Source organism: Hibiscus syriacus, unplaced genomic scaffold (assembly GCF_006381635.1).
Source record: "Hibiscus syriacus cultivar Baekdansim isolate YM2019G1 unplaced genomic scaffold, ASM638163v2 tig00111582_pilon, whole genome shotgun sequence".
NCBI lineage: Eukaryota > Viridiplantae > Streptophyta > Magnoliopsida > Malvales > Malvaceae > Hibiscus > Hibiscus syriacus.
Genome location: NW_024063126.1, coordinates 7030878 through 7054257, shown reverse-complemented (window position 1 = coordinate 7054257; position 23380 = coordinate 7030878). Strand labels below are relative to the sequence as shown.

At 33.9% G+C, this 23380-nt stretch overlaps 1 pseudogene; it reads left to right on the top strand.

Moving 5' to 3' along the window:
* The first annotated feature begins 607 nt into the window (after window positions 1-607).
* Window positions 608-13649, top strand: LOC120165405 (annotated as a pseudogene).
* Window positions 13650-23380: the final 9731 nt, after the last annotated feature.

The window sequence follows — 23380 nt, the reverse complement described above, 5'->3', positions numbered from 1 at the left end:
AAATAAAAGTAAACGACCGAATTAAAGCTTTCAGTGATTGATTTCAGTGACCAAATTATAAGTTTACAAAGTTATAGGTATCACGGAAAGGGTTTGCTCTTAGGTGTAAATTACGCATATACCCATACCCAAAATGATACTGTTTGGGAGGGGTATATGATCCTCAAAGGGCTGGCCCTTCGGGCCAATCTTCTCATTTCTCATAAATTACCCAAAAAAATTTCTTTTTCAACCTGGATACCACATATGGCCTCCTTTTGTTCTAAAACTACCTTGATTGATCTAGATCTAAAGGAAACCGATGGTTTTACCTTCGGTTATAGGGTGGTTTTAGCAACGTTTGGGCTTCCGATGGTAGAAAAGGCTTCAAGGTAAGTCTTTCTCTTCTCTTTTCCATTCGGTTTGCTGTTGTGGGTTTTGTTTTCGTTTCTGTTGTTTGCTTCTGTGTGTGTCTTACTCTCTCTCTCTCTCTCTGTATCTTCGTCGTTGCTCTTTGTTCTTGCTTGCTTTTTTCTTTTCTTGCAGGTGATCGGTGGCTTTTATAGCCATCACAGGTAATGGCTTCAGACCGGTCCCAATGAGGTGACCTAGGTGAGTCACCATAGCTATGGTGGCGACTCACCATAGAGCTCGGCGTGGGCGGCTGTCATCGTGGCAGCAAAGCTTCTGGAGTCTTCTGGCTAGGGCGACGGCAGCTGGAACGTCAGTGGCCAGGTGGTAGTAGCAGAATCGTCGGCTGCGTGGTGGAAGTGGGCTCAAACATCTGGCAGAGGCGGCTGGAAGCTTGAGGTAGGGTTTAGAAACCCTAACTGCATCACGTTGGACCTCCTGTGGACCGTTGGATCTCTCAGATCCAACGGCTGAGAGATGTGGCAGTTGTAAGCTGAGATGATGACACCCTAGGGTTTCCTCTGTATCTGGTTCTTGCTGGGCTTCCAGATACGGGCCGGTTATTGTAAATTTGGATCGAGTTTGGTTTGTAAATGGACGTCTGGGTTCTGGTTTGTAATATTTATTTAATAATAATAATAATAATAATAATATATAACAAAAGGAAAATTAAAAAATTAGTGTCTACAGCTGCCCTTCTTTGCTCATTCTTGTGTTAACAAGAATAGAGCAAAGACGAAAAAGACAATAATTTTTTATTTGGCTTCTTTTGAGTAAGATGGAAATGTTGAAAACTTCATGCACTGAAGGGCTTACAAATGACCCGAAGGTTTTGAAAACCTCATGCACTTAAGGGCTTATAGATGACCCGAAGGTTTTGAAAACATCATGCACTGAAGGGCATACAGATGACCCAAAAGTTTTGAAAACATCATGCACTGAAGGGCTTATAGATAACCCAAAGGTTTTGAAAACATCATGCACTGAAGGGCTTATAAATGACTCGAAGGTTTTGAAAATATCATGCACTGAAGGGCTTATAGATGACCCGAAGGTTTTGAAAACATCATGCACTGTAGGTCTTACAGATGACCCTGAGGGTTTAAGATCAAAAAGCTCCCGAAGGCTTTTTGAAAACATCAAGCACTGTAGGTCTTACAGATGACCCTGAGGTTTTAAGATCAAAAAGGTCCCGAAGGCTTTTTGGAAACATCATGCACTGTAGGTCTTACAGATGACCTTGAGGCTTTAGGATAAAAAAGCTCCCGAAGGCTTTTTGAAAACATCATGCACTGTAGGTCTTACAGATGAACCTGAGGCTTTAAGATCAAAAAGCTCCCGAAGGCTTTTTGAAAACATCATGCACTATAGGTCTTATAGATGACCCTGAGGCTTTAAGATTAAAAAGCTCCCGAAGGCTTTTTGAAAACATCATGCACTGTAGGTCTTACATATGTTGGAAATAGTTTACTAAGTAAGAAACTATGGAAATCGTTTTCTTACTATTCAATAATTTCATATTTAGAAAAGATTAAATGAGAAACTTTGGAAAGTGTTTTTCTCAATGAAATAACTTGTTGATTGGGTAACATGCCCTAAAATAATACTTTTTTGTGGATTGTGTCCATCTATTCTTCAGATGTTTGTATGATTCCTGCATTTGCGGTTTTGAATACCTTCTTCTTGTAAGGTATTTTTCACCATGAATCTTCTTGTTCTTACGAAGATCTGTAAAACTTCATGTTTGAATGCACTCAGATGTATCAATGTAATGCATTGTCTATTATGCAAATGATGTTCTTATGAATGCATGAATGTTTATGCAATTTTCGTTTGGCTTCAAAGTGGTGAACTTGGTCTTCCTTCACTTCATCATTTATTACCAGGGTTACCTTTGGATATCAGTGTAGCAACTTATGATATCAAGCTTGTATCTCTGAAGAACCATCTGATCAACTTATATCTTTTCATTTTCTTTGCTTGTATTAAAATCTCAGAAGAAATTTTTCATTTATGGAACTCTTGCCGTAATCATAATTATGACCTTGATGCCCCATTTTTGTCTTTGATAACATCGGCTTTCTTTATATGGACTTGTGTAGAAATCCAATAAAGCTTTTATTTTTTAAAAGAAAATCTATCATCTTAGAAGAGTGTAGATGTAGATATGTCTGACTCAGCAGAGATTAATTAGGAGATCAGCTTCTGTTCTGATTTGATTCTTGAAACATATCATAAGAAGGATTTATTCTAATTCCTTTCATGTCTCCACATTTAATTGGATCTCGAACAAGGCAGCTTGGACCATATCTTGTCGATATGCTTAACAACAATCTGTCGTGCGACATTAGTTGGCTCAACTAATTTCTTGTTGTTCAAATTTCTGCTTCCCTTCTGTGGAAAGAAATCTTCATCATATCTCACTTCTAACCTTGGGGTTGGAGAAGAAAAACTTCATTTTGGATCAACAAATGGAAACCATATGATCACAACATTGGTTCAGCACCATAATTACTGGTTCGTAAAACACTTGACAACACATTCATCATTTCTTGTGGCTTCTGCTTAGATGCTCGTAAAACATTTGATAACACATTCATCCAGTTGTGGATTCTGCACAAATTTCTAGTCAAAGAAGCTCTTTGCACAGTGTTCAAAGCTTTTGTATGATGTCACAAGACCACTTGAGAATAAAACTCAGTAGGAATAGAAGTGAGATATTGACATGTTTCATGATCAAAAAGTTGGTCAAATTCACAAAATATGCTAGTGTTGAATTGAATAAGAGATACCAACTAATCTTGATATCATCTCAGGCAAGGGAAATGTGATACCGATCACGTTTTCTTCCATAATGAGCATTGTAGGAAATTGAAACACATCAATTATGGGAGCCATGTACAGAATGATGTCCATGGAATTCTTTCCACTGGGGATACAATGCACATGATAAAACCAAAATAGATGAAAACTCAGTTCACCCTGGCTGGCAATGATAACCGCAGTAACAACGGGAATGAGGGTAATATACATAAGTCAAGCCTCCCTCTTCAATGTCATCAAGTAGGCAAAAATGATATGAAAAACGATTTTGTAGGTTCAACAGCATGATTGAAACTAATTGCCAGGAATCTCAAAAAAATATTTCCAATCATCACCGACACACAGAATACAAAATTCAAAGCCGAGATTTTGAGGAACTGAACCCTGGATCAAGTGGTCTACATAGAGACCATCATTATTCATGCAACCGTGATGTAGCTTAACAAAGAGCATGTTGTCATGTGACACATGGTTAAGAAGATTGGGTATTTGAATCCATACTTGCTGATCAAATATTTGTTCAACAGCAGGACCATAATGCAACTGCATGATGAACGAAGCAATTATGTATAGTCAGCTATACTGTCACTGTTTCACCATTTTCATTCTTCATACCTTTCTGCCTCATTGGAAATATTTGCTCAAGTCAATGATCTTTCCATAATATGATATGGATCTTCACTATACCCCAACATTTGCTAATACATACGTTCAAAATACGCCAACATTCTTGTTTCTAATTGAAATAGGCTTTCAGCATGCCTCAGTATTTGCTTCTTGTTGATGTGAGCCTTCAAAATGCCCCACATGGATCTATCTGATGTAACCTTTAAAAAGCCCCAACATTTGCTGATACAGATGTTAAAAGTGTGCTTAACATTACTTCTTGCTGAGATGAGCCTCCAAGAATGCCCCACCATTCTATTTCTAATTGAAATGGGCTTTCAAAATGTCATGCATGGATCAGTCTGAATTGGGCCTTCAAAATGCCCCAAACCTTCTAAACTGTAAGACTTACTTTAAATGTTTGTTTGATTTCAATATCATGATCCATGCCTCAAATCTGTTTATCTTGATTACTCTCATTCTGGTGTCACTAAACAACAGTTGTCAAGTAACTTGAGGAATTCTCTTCATGTTGTCACAAATTTCAGAAGTACTCAATCATTATGACGAAAATGTATGAGATATGTGCCTCTTTTGAATGAGGTGACCATTTACAGTGGTACAGGTTCTTGAAAAGTCCGCACCCATGCAACATGTTGATTCTGATAACTAGTCATCTGATTATGAAGCGACCTTTCAGGATGATTTTACAGATATTGATAATTCTTCTGATACCGAGGAAATCCTGAATTCTGATTCTGATGAGGAGAATAAACTGTTATACTTGACAAAAATGGGTACTCAGAGGCTGAGGCTTCAATAGCCATGAATAGATGTGGTCTGGATTCATCAATTGCAGAGTTGACAGATTTTATATGTGCTGCTCAAATGGCTAAGGTTGCTGACGCACTTTTTCTGGTAGAAGATAGGAAGCTATTTTTCAATAATCCCAATGACAAGAAAAGGCGAAACTCAGGCTATGATTTTTGGAAAAGGGAGAATGAGAGGAAGCTTGAAAAGAAGCTTCTCAATGAAGACGATCAGACAGTTCATCTTCTAAATCTAATGATTGGTTTTGGGGTTTCTATTGAACCAGTTCAGATAACTCAAAGAACACTTCCACAATATGCTATTGGGCCTCCTTATTTCTACTACGAGAACGTGGCACTTGCTCCAGTTGGTGTTTGGACCGAAATGTCACGGTACTTATATGAGGTAGAGCCAGAATTTGTATATTCGAATTATTTTTGTGTTGCTACACGGAAAAGGGGTTATATTCATAATCTGCAAATTAAGAACAAATTTCCTCTTATTCTGCTTTCTCCATGCACCATACATGATGTTTTTCCATTGGCAACAAAATGGTGGCCTTCCTAGGATCCAAGAATAAAGTTGAACTGTTTACAAACATGTACAGGAAGTGCTAAATTGACAGAAATGATCCGTAAGGCTCTTGAAGCTTATAATGATGAGCCACATTCAAGTGTCCAGAAGTATGTTCTTGATAAGTACCGAAAATGGAATCTGGTATGGGTCGGAAGGAATAAAGTTGCTCCACTTGAACCTGATGAGGTGAAAATGCTTATAGGTTTCCCTAAAAACAATACACGAGGAGGAGGATCTACTAGAGACATATTCCCCGGTGGTATCAATGTCCTGTCTCTTTTCTCTAGTATCAGTGATACAGAAGTTGCCTTTCACCGGTTCAACATACTTTTGAAAGCAGATGCGCAGGAACTGAATGGTGATAGGTTGGAGCAATTAATGAGTAGATTTGAGGAATTCGATCCTGTTGTTGGTGGCATCCCGTATAACAACTTTACTGGAAGAAATAAACATCATCGAGATGAATTAGAAGATTTTTGTTGGTGTCTTTTCTTGCAATGACTGCTACAGTGACTATCTCTTCTGATGCTTCAAGATACACACCTACATATTCCACTCTTCCCGAACCATGGAAAGGTTTGGTTGATAGTAAAACTGGTTATTTTTTCTTTTGGAATCCTGTAATCACTGTTACCTCATATGAAAGGTTTATAAGTGTAGAATATGTTCCAATGTCTTATTCTGTGCCATAATTTCTCAATTTTAAGTTTAGCAATCTTCTAAAGGACATAATGGATATCATCTTGAAAAAGAAAATGATCGGCCTAGAAGAAGTAGCAATGATGTATCAAGACTTGAGCCAGCATCACGGTATAACCAGAGTGCAGTTGTTGACTTGTTCATTCCCATAATACACCTTAATGGGACTTATAGCTCTGTGATTGAAGGATGAATTGATGGCTGTGGAAAATAATTTGTCTGGTGATGCTTATTGCCCTTAACATGAGATAAGCGATAATCTTTCTTGATGGATTGTTAATGATGTCACAGAAGAACGTCACAAGTTCAATTCTCCGGATTTTCTGGCCTCTCAGACTCATTTCTTTCAAGTATGTGAAATGCTTCATCTTTTTGGCATCACTTTCTTTTTCTACAATAACAGTAGAATAAGCAGCAACTTGCTTCAAGGTCTTCTTCATTTGAGACTGTCCTGTTTAAAAATGTTTTTTCTCCTTTCTTTATCAAAGAATGACAGGATTTTGTGAAGTGTTTCCTATCACAGGTTCATAATAGAATCAAATCATAAGCATGAATTCAAAGAATATCAAAAGAATCAACAACTCTTTAATGTTTAAGAATTATAGCTCTTTGACAGGTATCAAGATTTATGGGTTAGTTTCAAGGTGGCTTTCCTATTTTCTATGGTTACATCTTAGTGAAGATGTCACTCCTCTTTCACTCTTTGTGAACATTATCACATGGCTCACTTTAAGGACTTGGTATTTATGAAAGCTTTGTAAAGTCTAACAGAAGCAGTGCGAAAATATTGGTCTAAAAATGAAATTTTTGAGTGCTTGTGTGAAATTGACTATAACAGGTGTTTCTTAACATCCTTAGTCCATTTCTTAACATATTTGCCATTTTGGCTAGCTGAATTCAGCTTTATTGTATATAATAATATAATCACCTTTATCAGGCGAATTGAAACTTATCCATAAAGCCGGGGCGATTAACCAATTGCTCTAGAGGGATAGTTTTATTGCATATAATAGTATAATAGGTTAGCTGAATATTATCCATAAAGCTGAGGCTATTAACCATTTGCTCTAGAGGGACAACTCGAGCATAACAAACTATCTGAATATTATCCATAAAGCCGGGGCTATTAACCAATTGCTTTAGGGGGATAACTCAAGCTTTATTGTATATATAATAATATATCATGGGTATCCAAATCCAATTTCTTAAGCTTGTTAAGAAGAACTTGTTATAGTCTAGGTGTTTTGGTGGAATTCAGAAAATCTCTTTGTTAGAGTTCAATTCCCAAGCAACTGACTTAAACTATATTTACCTATTTGTAAAAGTTATGTTCATCATCGAATGTCATCAATAGAAAAATATTCTAGTCGGTTTTGTAATGTAATACACCAACGATGCCCCATGTTGTACGCTCCTATATATAAATACCAAGCCTTTTTGTAATTCTTTTCAATAGGAGAAGGTTATCTCATATTCGTAATAGGATAATGTTTGGGTGTATTTCTTCTGAAGTAAGGTCAAGGGTCTTTGTCTTTCTGGTTTTCAATCTTGATATCTTGTCAAATATTATAACTCTAATCATGCAGAGTTTTTTAATCCAGTTAATATTAAAAGAACTACAAGATTGTAAAATTGATTCAATGCTCATAACCATAAAAGCAACACAAATTTATTTATTGCACAAAAGGCGGAGAAAGGAACAAAAAACAAGTTTAAATAAGATACTGAAAATAAAAAGGTACTATAGTGGTAAATAACACTTCCACTTGTTTATGCATCATTACTCCTCTAATGTTGGGTGTGTAATAGGATCAGGGTCATTGTCCTCATTTGCCCCCCATTTCTTGATCATTTCTTGTGTCAAGACTCCTTTGTCAACAAGCATATCTATTTCTTTTAACATTTTCCTACAATTGCCCGTGGAATACCCAAATATTCCCAAGTGGAAATCACAAACACTACCTTGATCATAGCTATGAGCAGAAGGGTTTGGTGGCATTTTCATTGGTCTTGGTGTGATGTACCGACCTTTAATCACATGAGGGTACAAGTCTGAAATGGAAGTTTGGAATACTTCCAAAGTTTTTCTTGATCGTGTGACTTTTTTTGGACGACCCGAACAACTACTTGCTCTTTTTCTTTTGCAATTGTGGGGATTCTGGATACGACACTCATTTACATCATCAACTTTTGCTCTCTAATCTTTCAGGTTTTTGGATGTAACTTTTGAGTTTTCTTCGCTGATTACATTCTCAATTAATTCTCCACTTATCACAAGATTCTCGAATTGCTCCGTCAGATTTGCCTGCATTAACTCAAAGAAAGGATCGGGAAGGGAATCACGAAACATACGTGATATCTCTTTTTCTAACATGGGAGGTTGAACTTGTGCTGCCACTTCAATCCATCTCAAAGAATATTCTTGAAATCTTTCATTGGCTTTCTTTTTTACTCTTCGAAGATCCATACGTGTTGGAGTTAAGCCTTTAACATACCGATATTGTCTAAAAAAATGCATCAGCTAGATCAACCCATCTCTTGATATGTTATTGGGTCAACTGATTATACCAGACTACTGTTGGGACAATGAGGCTATCATGGAAGGAGTGAATTAACAGATCATCATAACTTAAATATCCTTCCATTTTTTGGCAAAACATTCTCAGGTGAATTAGAGGACAACTGGTGCCATCGTATTTCTAAAAATTAGGCATTTTGAATTCATGGGGCATAACCAAATCTGGAACCAAGCTGAGCTTTCTTGCTTCTAATTCTTCAATGGGCATACGATCTTTGGGTGCATAGCTCTCCTCTATCCTCGGAATTCCCTCAATTTGATGAACAGTCTTTTCAGTTAACACCTTTTGGTTATGCCATGATCATGCAATGTAAACAACAGAAATCAATGAAAAATAAAATGAGAAAGAAAAAAAAAATTGGTTAGTACCAATTAATGGAAAGAAAAGATTCTATTTATCAAGGTGTATAAATCCTAACCTCATGCTCTCTAGTTCCATGCTTTGTTTTGAAAAATTAACCTAACCGCATGATTACTAATTCACAGGCATTTATTCAGGATAAAGGAAAAAATCAGATAAATCAAAAGCTAAAGCTTATTTCTCCTTTGTGTACCTACAGACAGAGGTTCAGTATTGTCTTATATCGGATGAATTTCTATGGTTTATTATATGCAAGGTTTTAGTTCTAGGATTAAAGGTACTCGAACTATCCTTGTTGATGCCCCCTTGGGCTGCCAACCCTCAATCCTAGTCCATCACAGACTTAAGCGGACCGATTTCAATTTGAGAGACATAGAGCATATAAACCCCAAAAGTTACTTGCTAGGTCTGACACGGAGAATAAATTCTCACGAAGACGCCGCTTTCACTCCCACTTAAAAGGGCAAGCTTGATTATAAAGCTTATGTTATGCAAATGCAAGTGTTGTGTGTGAGGAGAAATATTCAAACCTTTGACAAACAAATGAAATTTAATATCTAAAAATAAAATCAAAACGGTAATAAAGAAGAATATATAACATATTATGAAAATAATAAGTATATATATAAAAAATTTGAAAGGAAAGAATTATAAATTAAATATATATTTTTGAATTCTTATTAATATAGACAATTTGTAATTGATTTTAAACTTTGACCAGTCCCAGCGGAGTCGCCAAGCTGTTGTAACCGGTTTTCGCCCGGGCACGAAATTTTTTTACTTGGCGGGAAAAATAAATGAATAAATAAATAAATGATTTTGAAAATATTTTGGGAGTCACCATTGACCTTTTTGGGTTAAGTAGGTCAAACACTTAAAAACAATCTTTTAAAATAGTTTTTAAGAAAACATGATTTAAAAGAAAAACTGATCTGCGTATAACTAAAAAAAAATTAGTAAAGAAGGGATCTGTGGTCGATTACGTTTAGGAAAGGATTAGCTCCCCTATAACGCCCAAAATTGGTACCCATTAATTATAAAATTGTCTCTATTATTTTAAATATTCAAAGATATATTTAATTTATAATTCTGTTATTTCAAATTTATTATTATAATTTTAAGAGAATCTATTAATATATATATATATATAAATAAGATGTTTATTTAAAGATATATTTAATTTAATATTCTATTATTTCAAATTTATTATTATAATTTTAAGAAAATCTATTAATTTATATATATATAAATAAGATGTTTATTTATTCAGAAATATCAGAAAAATGCTTCTAAGTGCTTTAAGACATCTCTTTTCTTTATATTAAAAAATAAATAAATATTAATAAAACATTTATCTAAAAATAATTAAAATATATTTAATTTAAAATATTTTTTTATTTTAATATATATATATATATAAGATATTTATTTATTTAAAAATATCAGAAAATGGACATCTAGTTGCTTTAAGACCACCATTTCTTAATATTGAAAAAAAATATTAATAAAACATTTATCTAAAATAATTAAATTTATATATATAAAAATAAGATATTTATGTATTTAAAAATATCAGAAAATGGACACCTAGTTGCTTTAAGATTGCCCTTTCTTAATATTGAAAAATAAATAAATATTAAATATTGAAAATGTGATGATTTTTCCTAAAATAATTTAAATAAAATTAAATTAAATATATATATATATATTAAAAATAAATAAATATTATTATTTAAACAAATATATATATATATGACTAAGATAATAATAAAATAATAATGGAAGTAATAATTTAAATATATTAAGAAATAAAGGACAATTAAAAAAATAAAAAAAATGCAAATAAATAGTACTTAAATAAAATTAAATAACAAGATTAAAATGTAAAATATAAAAATTGATGAACATAATTCGAAATATAATTACTAATATTGTAATTATCCCTTAATTATTAATAGGTGATTAAAATAAAAATATTAAAATTATTAGGGACTAAAATAAGTAAAATTAAAAATAACCAAATTGAAATATAAAATATCTAAAATAGTGTACATAATTCGAATCATTATGAAAATATAATTACTCATAGTGTTATTAACCCATAATTATTAATCAGGATTAAAAATAAATATTATTAAAATTTAAGGGACTAAGTAAGTTATTTACCTTAAATATTATATAAACATGGCAATGGCTAAATTATAAAGAAATAAAAGTAAACGACCGAATTAAAGCTTTCAGTGATTGATTTCAGTGACCAAATTATAAGTTTACAAAGTTATAGGTATCACGGAAAGAGTTTGCTCTTAGGTGTAAATTACGCATATACCCCATACCCAAAACGACACCGTTTGGGAGGGGTATATGATCCTCAAAGGGTCGGCCCTCGGGCCAATCTTCTCATTTCTCATAAATTACCCCAAATTTTTTCTTTTTCAACCTGGATACCACATATGGCCTCCTTTTGTTCTAAAACTACCTTGATTGATCTAGATCTAAAAGAAACTGATGGCTTTACCTTCGGTTATAGGGTGGTTTTAGCAACGTTTGGGCTTCCGATGGTAGAAAAGGCTTCAAGGTAAGTCTTTCTCTTCTCTTTTCCTTTCGGTTTGCTGTTGTGGGTTTTGTTTTCGTTGTTGTTGTTTGCTTCTGTTTGTGTCTTCCTCTCTCTCTCTGTATCTCCGTCGTGGCTTTTTGTTCTTGCTTGCTTTTTTCTTTTCTTGCAGGTGATCGGTGGCTTTTATAGCCACCACTGATAATGGCTTCGGACCGGTCCCAAGGAGGTGGCCTAGGTGAGTCACCATAGCTATGGTGGTGACTCACCATAGAGCTCGGCGTGGGCGGCTGTCATCGTGGCAGCAAAGCTTCTAGAATATTCTGGCGAGGGCGACGACAGTTGGAACATCGGTGGCCAGGTGGTAGTAGTAGAATCGGGCGGCTGCGTGGTGGCAGTGGGCTCAAACATCTAGCAGAGGCGGCTAGAAGCTGAGATGATGAAACCCTAGGGTTTCCTCTGTATCTGGTTCTTATTGGGCTTCCAGATCTAGGCCGGTTATTGTAAATTTGGATCGAGTTTGGTTTGTAAATGGACCTCTGGGTTCTGGTTTGTAATATTTATTTAATAATAATAATAATGATGATTTTAATAATAATAATAATATATGAAAAAAGGCAAATTGAAAAATTAGTGTCTACACGTTCTTTTAAGTCATTCCAAACAGAAGCAACACTCTAGGCAAACACCAGCCCAGCTGATAAATCCTTTCAAACATCATTAAGAATCCAAGACAGAAAAACATCATTAAATTGATCCCACTGTACCTACAAAGCTTCACTATATGCGCTTCATTGACAAGATCCATCGATAAACCCTAATTTATTCTTAACAAGCAACACAATCCTCATTGAGCAGCTCCACACACTCTAATTGTCCAAGCCGACCAACGACTGAGAAACGAGCATTAACCCAGGAATATCTGATGGATGCAAGTATAGAAGATGAGTAAAGTCAAGCATCTCCTTGGTAAAAAGACATAGTGGATAGAAACGGAGAAACCAAAAGCAAAGAATGAGTAAAAGAAACCCCAAAAAAACAAAAAACTGAATGAATCAGAATACTAAATGAATGGGTAAAAGGATTGAGAGTAAGGCTGCTACCATGTTAAAATCAGAATACTGAAATGCCTCTGATTCATATATTAATTTAAGGTATACAAAATGTATATATATATATATAATGTGCTAATTACAAAGAAACTACTTCTAACCAACCTCTAACTACTACCTAACTATAAAGAAATAGCTAATTAACTTCTCCAACATATCCCTTGGAGTCTCATATTTTCTTTTCTTCTTTGGTAGGTTTGGAAGCGGTGCAACTCATCTATCTTTTCCAACACCACTCTCCCCAACAGTGTTACCACCCACCTTAGTGAGACTTGGGCCTCTTACTACTCCTCTTCGTTGCCCCCTCTGTCTTTCTCGGTCCAGTAACTCTATTGAAGTTCGTTGGAAGCCTGCTACTTTAGATTGGATAACAATCAATAATGATGGAGCCATTCATCCTCACAGTTCCCATAACAAACTAGGTGGACTCATCCGCAATTCTACTGGAGATTGGATTTTCGGCTTCAAAAAATACTTGGGAATTTCTCAACCCCTCCCCGCCGAGTTTTGCGGTATCTTAAAATGTCTACATGTTGCTTGGGACTTTGAGTTTGAAAACGTTCAATGTCAAACCGACAGTGTCGAGGCGCATAATCTCATTACCTCTGCCACCCTCAAGCATGCCCGATTGCCCTTGTTCGTGAGATCACTTTTACGGTGTCCAAATCTTGGATGGTCGACTTCATTTTAATCCGACGTTAAGCAAACTTTGTCGCTGACGCTTTAGCAAAAATGGCCCCAACTATGATGACTCTCTTCAAACCTTCCAGCTTCCCCCGCAACACTTGATCTCTTACATAAGGACTGTAATGGTGCCGCTTATGTAAGGCACTAGCCTCCTTGTAATTGGCCATTGGCCTCCTTCCTAATCAAAAATAAATAAATAAATAAACTATAAATCATGATGAAAGATTTTTCGTTTATGATAATTAGGGTGACCTAAGTGAGGTTTTGTTGGACTCGAAAGGACAAGGAGTGAGGAGGCCCACCACTGATATTCATGGTTTCATAGATGCTTTGGCACATAATGATCTTTGGGATCAAAAGCCATCTAAGGGTTGGTTCACTTGGCAAAATAATGGGTCATCATCGAGTCCCATGTGTGTCAGATTGGATCAGTTTGTTGCCAACTCTTCTTGAATTCGTTCCAATCCGAATAGTAAGGTTATTACAAAGTTTGAGGACAAGTCGGCTCACAACTTCTTATTGTTAGATATTTGTGGCACAATTCGTCCCAAACGTAGTATAAGAAGGGACTATTTTTGATTTTACAATTGTTGGGCAAAGGAAGAGGGGTGCATGAATAAAGTTGCTTTGACTTGGACAAATACTATGGGATTTATGCTTGACAAAATAAGTGCATTGGGATGTGATTTAAACGTGTGGCAGCAGGAATATAATACCTCAAAAATTTGATTTGTGATCAAAATGGTAAAAGTGAAAGTTTGAAGTCTAAGAAGGATCGAAAGGCTTTGTAGAATTTGATTTGGTTCCCCTTGCATGTACCTCGACATGCAATCATAGTTTGGCTTACTGTTTTGGGGAGACTGTCAATCATGGATAGACATAGACTTATTCGGATGGGATTTGATGTGGGCAGTCATTGCGTTGTTTGTGGTAATGCGATGGATTCTAGAGAGCATCTTTTCTTTGAACGCTCATTTTTTTATGAATGTTTGGAGAGGAGATCTTGCATCTTGCAACCTTTTTCGTGCGATTAGGTCGTGGGAGCAAGAAGTTGCTTGGGTTGTTACTCACTTGAAGGGTAAGTCGTTACTTACTCTCATCTTAAAGTTAGCTTGGAGTGTATTTTTATATATGGTGTGGGTGAAAAGAAACAATAGAATTTTTACAAATAAAACTAGATCGAGTATTGATGTTCTTAATTCCATTAGGGAGGTGGTTAGAGTTAAGCTTTAAGGAAAGTGTATTGATAGGTCTAACCATGTAAATGAATGTTTGTGTATAGTTTGGGGGTATAATTGACTGAGCAGCCGATTTTCTGTGGTTGATAGAATTTGGTTGTAACAGATTTTGCTATTTCTTTGGATTAAATACATATAGAATTATCCAAAAAAATAAGGCGACCAAAATCACAAAAAGTAAAAGTTGGTTTCAAAAGTATAAATTTAGAAAAAGTTTGAGGGTTTAATTGATAATTTTCCGAAAATAAATATTTATCCGTATATAGGTAGTTTATCTATTGGTGTGCATTAAATATGAAAATACAAGATTGATTCTGTCAAAACGGTTTTTTTTTCAAATGGGGAAATAGAAAAGTCTCGTTTCAAAATAATTCTTTAGTGTCCGGTTAATGATAAAACGTAGTTCGAGGATTCGCCACTAATCCTTGATTAGGGTGTGATTGGGTACTCAAAAACGTATTTGTCATTTTAATAAAATATTAATTTTAATTAAAACAATAAACTTGCGGTTTGCATTACCAAAATTCGAGTTCGGGAGTCGGTTACGTGTGGGGAAGGATTAGCACCCCTACAATGCCCTAAATCGGCACCTAGTCGATTAATTAATTATTTTTGCAATGAAATTTACAAGTTAAAGTCTAATTTAATTTAATATCTGGGGACGTTGATTCATTCCACTGTCACTCAGGGAAGATTGAATCGAGGTCGACTTGTTCCACTGTTACTCAGGGAATATCAAATCTTGAAAGAGAGGGATCTGCTCCACTTTTCTCTTGAGGAAAAATTAGATATGGGACGTTGATTTATTCCACTGTCACTCAGGAAATATTGAATCGAGGCAGACTTATTCCACTTTTACTAATGGAATATCAAATCTTGAAAGAGAAGGATTTATTCCACTTTTTCTTGAGGGAAAATCAGATATATGGGCATTAATTCTTTCCACTGTCACTCAGGGAAGATTGAATCGAGGTAGACTTGTTCCATTATTACTCAGGGAATATCAAATCTTGAAAGAGAGGGTTTTGTTTCGCTTCTTCTTAAGGAAAAGTCATAAATGGGGGTGTTGATTCATTCCACTATCACTCAGGAAGATTGAATCAAGGTAGACTTGTTCCATAATTACTCGGGGAATATCAAATCTTGAAGGACAAGGATATGTTTCGCTTCTTCTTAAGGGAAAATCAGATATAGAGGCGTTGATTAATTCCAATGTCACTCAGGGAAGATTGAATCGAGGTAGACTTGTTCTACTATTACTCAGGGAATATCAAATCTTGAAAGAGAGGGATTTATTACGCTTTTTCTTGAGGGAAAATCAGATATGGGGACATTGATTCATTCCACTGTCCTTTAGGGAAGATTGAATAGGGAAGATTGAATTGAGTTCGATTCATTTCTCTTATCTTCGAGAATATCAAATCTGAAAATTAAAATTACCACTTGTTAGTATATGTTTGAAAATTTGAAAAATCATACTTGAAGATTTGGATTTCAAGATAATCTTTGAAAATCGATTTTTCTTGTGGAAACTTGTCTCGCAGCTACCGAATATGGGAGTCTGCCTCCCTAAACATGATTCTTTGCATTTGAGGTTTGAATTATAGCTTCCACTTGTAAGGATTTTGATATCATGAATCTTCTCTTTTCATTGGAAGATATGTAAAAACCGTATATTTATGTGTGAAATGCGAATGCAATGTAATGCATTTCTTTTATGCAAATGATGTTCTCATGCATGCAGAAATGTTGATTCAATTTTCCTCTGACTCCAAAATGGAGAACCAAGTTTTCTTCGTCTTGATCACTCCTCTATAGGGTTTACTCATTTATCAATGTAGTAACTTACGCTTTTAAGCTTGCAAATTTGAAGAGCCATATGATCATCTTATGTCTTTGTGTCTTCTTTAGCCCTTATCTGCATTAAAGTCTCAGAAGAAATGCTTCATTTCTTGCTACAATCAGTAATATGATGATGCCCCTTTCTATCCTTGGCTCAAATACGCCATCAGAATTGTTTTTCAGGAGTCTTTCATTAGTTGATGCTTGATTGATTTGCTTTACAAAGTAAGATATGTTCATATTTTGGGTTTGCCCCTGACACTTCAAGTTGTGAGTCTCATTCTCAATGTTTTTTCGGTCTGAACCTTCTTATTTCCACATGATCTGGATTTCTGGTCATGCCCCAAAGTGGGTATTTTCATGAGCCATCCCCATTTGGTTACAAAATTTCATCATTGACTGGTCTCACTCTTACCTTCTACCATGAGCTGGTACGAATTAATATGGATTTGTTAATGTGTTACATGATGATAAAATTGCCATGTTGAAGAAGAGAGAGGTTATGGCTCATTGGATCAAAATGCATGAGCATCCTTTTAGCATTATGGAGGAGGAAGGATTTAGTTTGATGGTGAAACGAGGAATTCCACACTGGACTAGTGTTTCTCAAGTTACTATAAGAAAAGACGCCTTCAAAGTTTATGAGTTTGAGAAGAAAAAGTTAAAAGCTTTATTGAAATAAGTGGATCAAATTAGCTTGACTACAGATTTGTGGAAGTCTAAGCCACAAAAAATTGAATACATGGTTCTTATGACTTATTTTGTGGATATTGGTTGAAAGCTTCAAAAGCGGGTACTAACCTTTGTTCATTTGTCACCTCCAAGAAAATGTGCTAATATTGTTGATTAAATTTTAACATGTTTAAAGGAGTTGGAAACTGAAGAAAAAATTAAGTGTGCTTAAATTATTTTTATTTTAATATACTTATTAACTAGTAGTGTTTATCTTTTTGTTATGATCATATAATACTAAAATATTTTTATTTGTTTCTTATATAGGTTTTCACAATTTCAGTGGGCAATGCATCAGCAAATGATTCTTGTATTAAGCTATTGAAGGAAATTTTGTAACAAATGGAAGACTGCTTTGCAATGGAAAATATTTTATGTTCGTTGTTGTGAGCATATTCTTAACATAATGGGTACAACATGGTCTCCAAAAAGTGCAAAGCATTATTGAGAAGGTTCATGACAGGGTTGATTTCTTGAATGCAAGGGATGTGCGACTCAAATGGTTTGGTGTGGTTGTTAATCAATACAATGTGCAAGATCGAAAATTGATTCTTGAATGCAAGACACATTCGAATGCAACATACGCCACGTTGGATTGTGCTATCAAGTTTAGAAATATATTTCTTAGATATGTTTTGCATGATCATTCTTATAAGCATTGTACTGATGATGATGATGAGTGGGAAAAAATTAAAACTGCTTGAAACTTTGAAAAAGTTTAAAAGTCACTACTAACATTATATCAGGATCTGAATAACCAACTTCTAACATGTTTCTTGGAGAGGTTTAAATAATTAAAGAGCTTTTGGATGCCAAATTTGAGTCTTATGATGATTTTGTTAAGAGTATGGTTGATAATATGAAAGAGAGATTTCACAAGTATTGAGGTGAATGCAATTTTTTAATCGCAGTCCTAGATTGAAAATAAAGGCATTGGAGATTGCATTTCCCAAAATATTTCCATAACCTTTAGTTAGGGAGAACATTAGTAAGGTCAAAGACATCATGTATCAACTTCTTGATGAATATTTGAGGATGTATTTTTCATATTGTAACGTGGAAGAAAACGGAGAATGTGTATTTTCTATAGATGTTCATGGAGGCGATGTTACATCTAGTGGTTTGTATGAGCTTTAAAGATGTTTTTAGTGGGAAAACATTTGTACCGTGTGTGAAATTTGAATTTGACTCGTATTTGGATGAGGGTGCGTCTTTAGTCAAGATGCTAAATTTGATTTGATTGCTTGGTGGATGGAGAAGTCAAGCAAATTTCGCATTTTATCTATGATGGCAGTAAATGTATTAGTTGTTCCTATTACTGTTGTGGTTTTTGAGCCCACATTTAGTGCTAGAAGTCGTGTTATATATCCTTATAGGTATTCTCTTACTCTAGAAAGAGTGCAAATGTTGATGTGTGCAGGTGATTGGTGTAGATCCCTTCATGGATTAAAAAGAAAGAATACAGTAAATGTATTTTCTTATAATAAAGTTTGTTTTTCTAAATATATTGAAAAATATTTGAGTTTTTTAATTATTTCATAATAAGGAAAAGCAACCGAAAAAACTATTATCCTAGTACCTTAAAAAAATCGATAATGTGACGAATTAAAATGTTTAATATTTGAATTTGTTAATCTTATATTTTTTTACTCCATAGTTATAATGATTTCATGCTCTTTTATAGAATAATTTATTATTACTCATTATCTTTTACTCTTTTTTAACAGGTGCTATGTATGGAATTGTGGTTTATGGACATATTGTCATCTTTTGTAAACTTGGACATATTGCTTCCATTTTTTTGTAAATTTGGGCATGTTGCTACCATCTTTTGTAAACTTGGATATGATGACATATTTTTAAAGTAAACTTGACATGTTGTCATCTTTTGTAAGTAAACTTAACATGCTGTTGTAATTTTTGTAAGTAAACTTAATTTGTTGCTGTCATTTTTTGTAAGTAAACTTAACATGCAACTGACATCTTTTGTAAGTAAACTTGATCATGACATTGTTATTTTTTGAAAGGAAAATGTTGTCATCTTCTGTAAATTTGGATATAGTGCCATATTTGTCATCTTTTATAAATTTATATGTGTTGCTATATTTTGTAAACTTTTAATACATTTGATGTTTTAAAAACTTCAAAACTTATATTAATATTCCTAAATGTCTTTTAATTCTATTTTTAATTTTTAGATTTTTTATAGCTCATGCATTCGTATTATAATCTATAATTTTTTGTTGATTAAAATAAAAAATATTTATATGTTTTTAAATGCAATATAAGCTTTTATGTAGGTTCATATTCGAGCTCGAGTTCGAGCTTGAAATGTGCTCAAAATTGAGCTTCACTCGAGTTCCTAATAAAGCTTCGAGTGCAAGCCTTTTAGAGTTTGAGTTCAAGTCGAGTTTTAATATTTTATTTGGAGTTGAGCTTGATAATTTTTAGCTAGCGAGTTTTCGAGTTGAGCCTAATTTTAAACTGTTTGAGTTCGAGTCAAGCTCAGCAATACTAGAGCTCGACTCAACTCGTTTACAACCCTAGTCATATTCTTTCTATTATAACACACTTTTGAGCTCATTGTCTATCTTGCTAAATGTGATTTGAGCGAGATATTATTGATTGCAAACATATTTCCCTTGTGAGTTTTTCTCCTTGTGAAAATATCTATTGTCGATTGCTTCCACACCACAAATTTTAAAGTCCAATTCACCCCCTCTCGACATATTTCAGTTGTTCGTTGGAGATAAGAATTTGTATCAAAGCGGGTCCCTATGGATTGTTTAAAAACCTTGAAAAGATCGTAGGAAATCACTATCAACTTCTACATTCAATCGAGAAAGATGGCTTCAACCTTTGGCTTTTACTACATTAAAGATTCACAATAGGTCAATAGGCCACCAATTTCATTGAGGCAAATTACGTCTATTAGAAGAATAAGATGAAGCTCTTCATTCAAACAAATGATCTAGAGATTGGAACTCTATCTTGAGGGGGGTTTTCTACCCCAACCAATGGTATGGACGATTGGAATGAAGAAGAAAAAAATAAGTTCCAACTCAATGTCAAGGTCATGCACATTTTGTTTTGTGCACTAGACTCGGATGAATATGAAAGAGTCTCTTCTTATTCCAAAGCCAAGGAAATTTGGGATAAAATTGAAGTTAGTCATTAAGAAACCAAAGAGGTTAGAAAAATTAAAATTAGTCTTCTCAATCATAATTACGAAAACTTCAATATGAGACTATATGAAGATATCAAAGTTATGGCCAATAGATTTTCGATTATCGTCAATGATCTCATGGTATTTGGAGAGGTAATCTCAAATGAAAATATTTTTGATAAGATGGTTTATAGTTTTCCTAAATCATGGCAATCCAAGAAGATTGTCATTTTTGAAGGAAAAATCTAAATACTCTTACTCTAGATGAGCCTATTGGGTCTTTTCTTACTCGTGAAATGAAGGGTGAAGGTGAAGGAAGAAGAAGAAGAAAGAAAAAGGTAGAAGGAAAGAAGGAAACTAAGAAGAAAAATGACGTTGTAATTGCCCTTATGTTCACCAATAACATTGAAGATGGTTCTAGTGAAGAGGTGAATGATGAAGAAGACATGGACAAACTTTTCATGAGATTCAAGAAATTCATGTCATCTAAACAGAAAGATGTGAAACATGAATCAAATAAGAATCCCGCATATGCTATAATTTCCAAAAACTAGGATATGTCAAGTATGATTGTCAATTATTGAAAAAGAATGGATCAAGAAAGTCAAAGAAAAAGACATTTGTTTCTACTTGGGGTGATGAGGGCATCACCAATGATGATGAAGATGATGAACTAGCCAATCTTTTTCTCATGACCACCCAAGATGATTCGAATGTATCTTCTAACTCAAATGAATTAAATTCATATTCTTTTGATGAGTTACATGATGCTTATGATGAATTGATTTTTGAATTTGAGACCATGAATTCCAAATATAAGAAAATAATTTATAAGTTTAAAATTGAAAATGACTCTTTTTTAAAAGAAAAATTAGATTTTGAAAATCAAAATGAAACTTTGAAAAGGGATTTAGATTTTTCAAAAATGAGAATTGAAGAATTGGAAAAAAGAAAATCTTGATTTGAAAAACAAGCTTGAAAGTTTAAGAAAAGAAAAAGAAATTATTTATAATGATTCATCAAATTCAATAATGAAAATGTTCACATTATCATTATCATGGTCGTAATTCTAATACTTATCCTATAAAGAAAATTAATTTTATAAAATAAGACAATTATGAGTTTCTAAGGGAACTATAGACATTGAAATTAACACTCAGAGACTCAAAGTATTTTGGGTAACAAAATTCAAGTAAGTGGCTCTTGTAGGTGTGTAGGGGAAATAGTCAGCAACGACAATCAATTTGGAAGCTCTAGACACACTAAGGAAGGACACTTGAAGAAAGAAATACTTAATCACTCAACCTTTATTCAAGTGGTAAAAAAATTTTGTTTCATGCAATTTCATGTTGATGTGGTCTTATATCTTGATATGCATGATTGAGTTTCCCCACATAGTGTTAAATTGAAATTAGTTAGGGGGAGTTAATATTGCACGACTTGCATATTTTTAGCCTAATATGCTTATGTTGATGATTTTTTTCCCTTAAATTGCATTTTTTTCGGTATATTGATAAAACTTATGTTCCTTTCCAAATTGTAGTTTTCTTGATATAAAATATGATATATCTTTTAATAGGTATGATTTGGACCTTGCTTGATCAAGCTTGTTAACTCTATTCAAAAAGTCTATAATATATACTTTAGTAAAGTACCTAGTAAAATACACTAAAATAGTACAACTTCTTAATATTTAGTGTCTTAATATGTTTCCAGTGCAAGCCACAGTCATAGAATCGATAGGGACTTTTTTTTTCAAGTGTTTGAGGGTTTAATACGAAAAAATTGTAATTTCCAGGCGTTTGGTTTCAATATCGCTTGGTTGGTATCAAAATAAAAAAAATTCTAGTAGTCATTTTCATTATCAATAATGTTTCCCAGTATTGATATCGATTATTGGGTTTCAATACTAGATGTCTCGATATCGAGGCCAAGGTCATGTTCTATGTCAAAATGGGCTGTTTTAACCATAATATGTCATTCTATCATTTTATTTCAAACCCTAACTGACCCTTTAAAACACACTCTCAACTCAACCTCGTTTTCACTCAAAAATCGCATGAAAATCCTTCCCCTTTCTTCATCTATTGTGGGTTTTCATCACGATTTCTTCAACATTCATTGTCATTTTATAAAATGTCAAGGTAAATTTAGTATGAACCATAATCCTTAATTTTCAAAATTTTTGTTCTTAATTGGGTTGAATCATGTTTACTAAAATTATTTCTATATCTTTTAAACACTTAATTATAACTTTTAGCCCATGATTCCTCTAAAAAAATCAAAAAAAAAATTATATAGGGTTTCAAAAAAAATTAAAATTTTTAGAAAATTCGAACATATGTGATGCAATTGGGTTGAATGTTTGTGTTGAATTTATATGTGTTTTTTTTTGTAGGAGGTTAGCCTATTCGTCAATTTTTCTTAGAACTTTCATTTTTAGGTTTACCCACCACATGTTTGAAAATAATTCTCAAACAAAAAATGTTATTCCTTAGACAAAAAATGTTATTCCTTAGACATTTTTTTTGCACTCAAAATGCATCCTAGAACAAACCTTAAGCGTCTTAGAACTGGTAGTTAAAAGTAGAATTTAATAATATCCATTAATAAAACAGGTTTCATACTCGGATATAAAAACAGAATACAACCTACATGCCTCCTAATCACTTGTACCGTACTCTACAAGCAACAAAGGTGGAACTCCTTTATTGATGTCGGTAGTTGCACTGGTTCGATTCTTTTAACCTGAAACGGTGAGTACAAATGTGAGCTTTGGGAAGCTCAGTAATACAGAACTACCAAGTGATGTTGAAGGACATGTAGATAATACGCAAGCATAAAAAATTCATCATCGATTCAGACGTCTACATGTTATCGGGATGAGTTATGGTTCCACTGATATTTCTTCGATTAAAAGACATGAAGATTTCAGTTAAGAGGAAACATTCAAATAACCAAGTTCAAAAGATCGAAATAGGATGTCTAGTGTATTCCAAAAAAATAGGGTAATGTATATATATCCTTTAAAAATGTTAGTAGTTTAAAACATATTTTAAAACCACAATAATACCCTCCAACCAATATGACGCCAGACAGAATAGTGATTATCCTGTAGGCTAGCTCCGACAGACGATTCACAAGAGAAAATTCGCCCAAAAACCAGAGAAAAAAGTCTCTAGGGTTTAATAAAATATTATAAAATC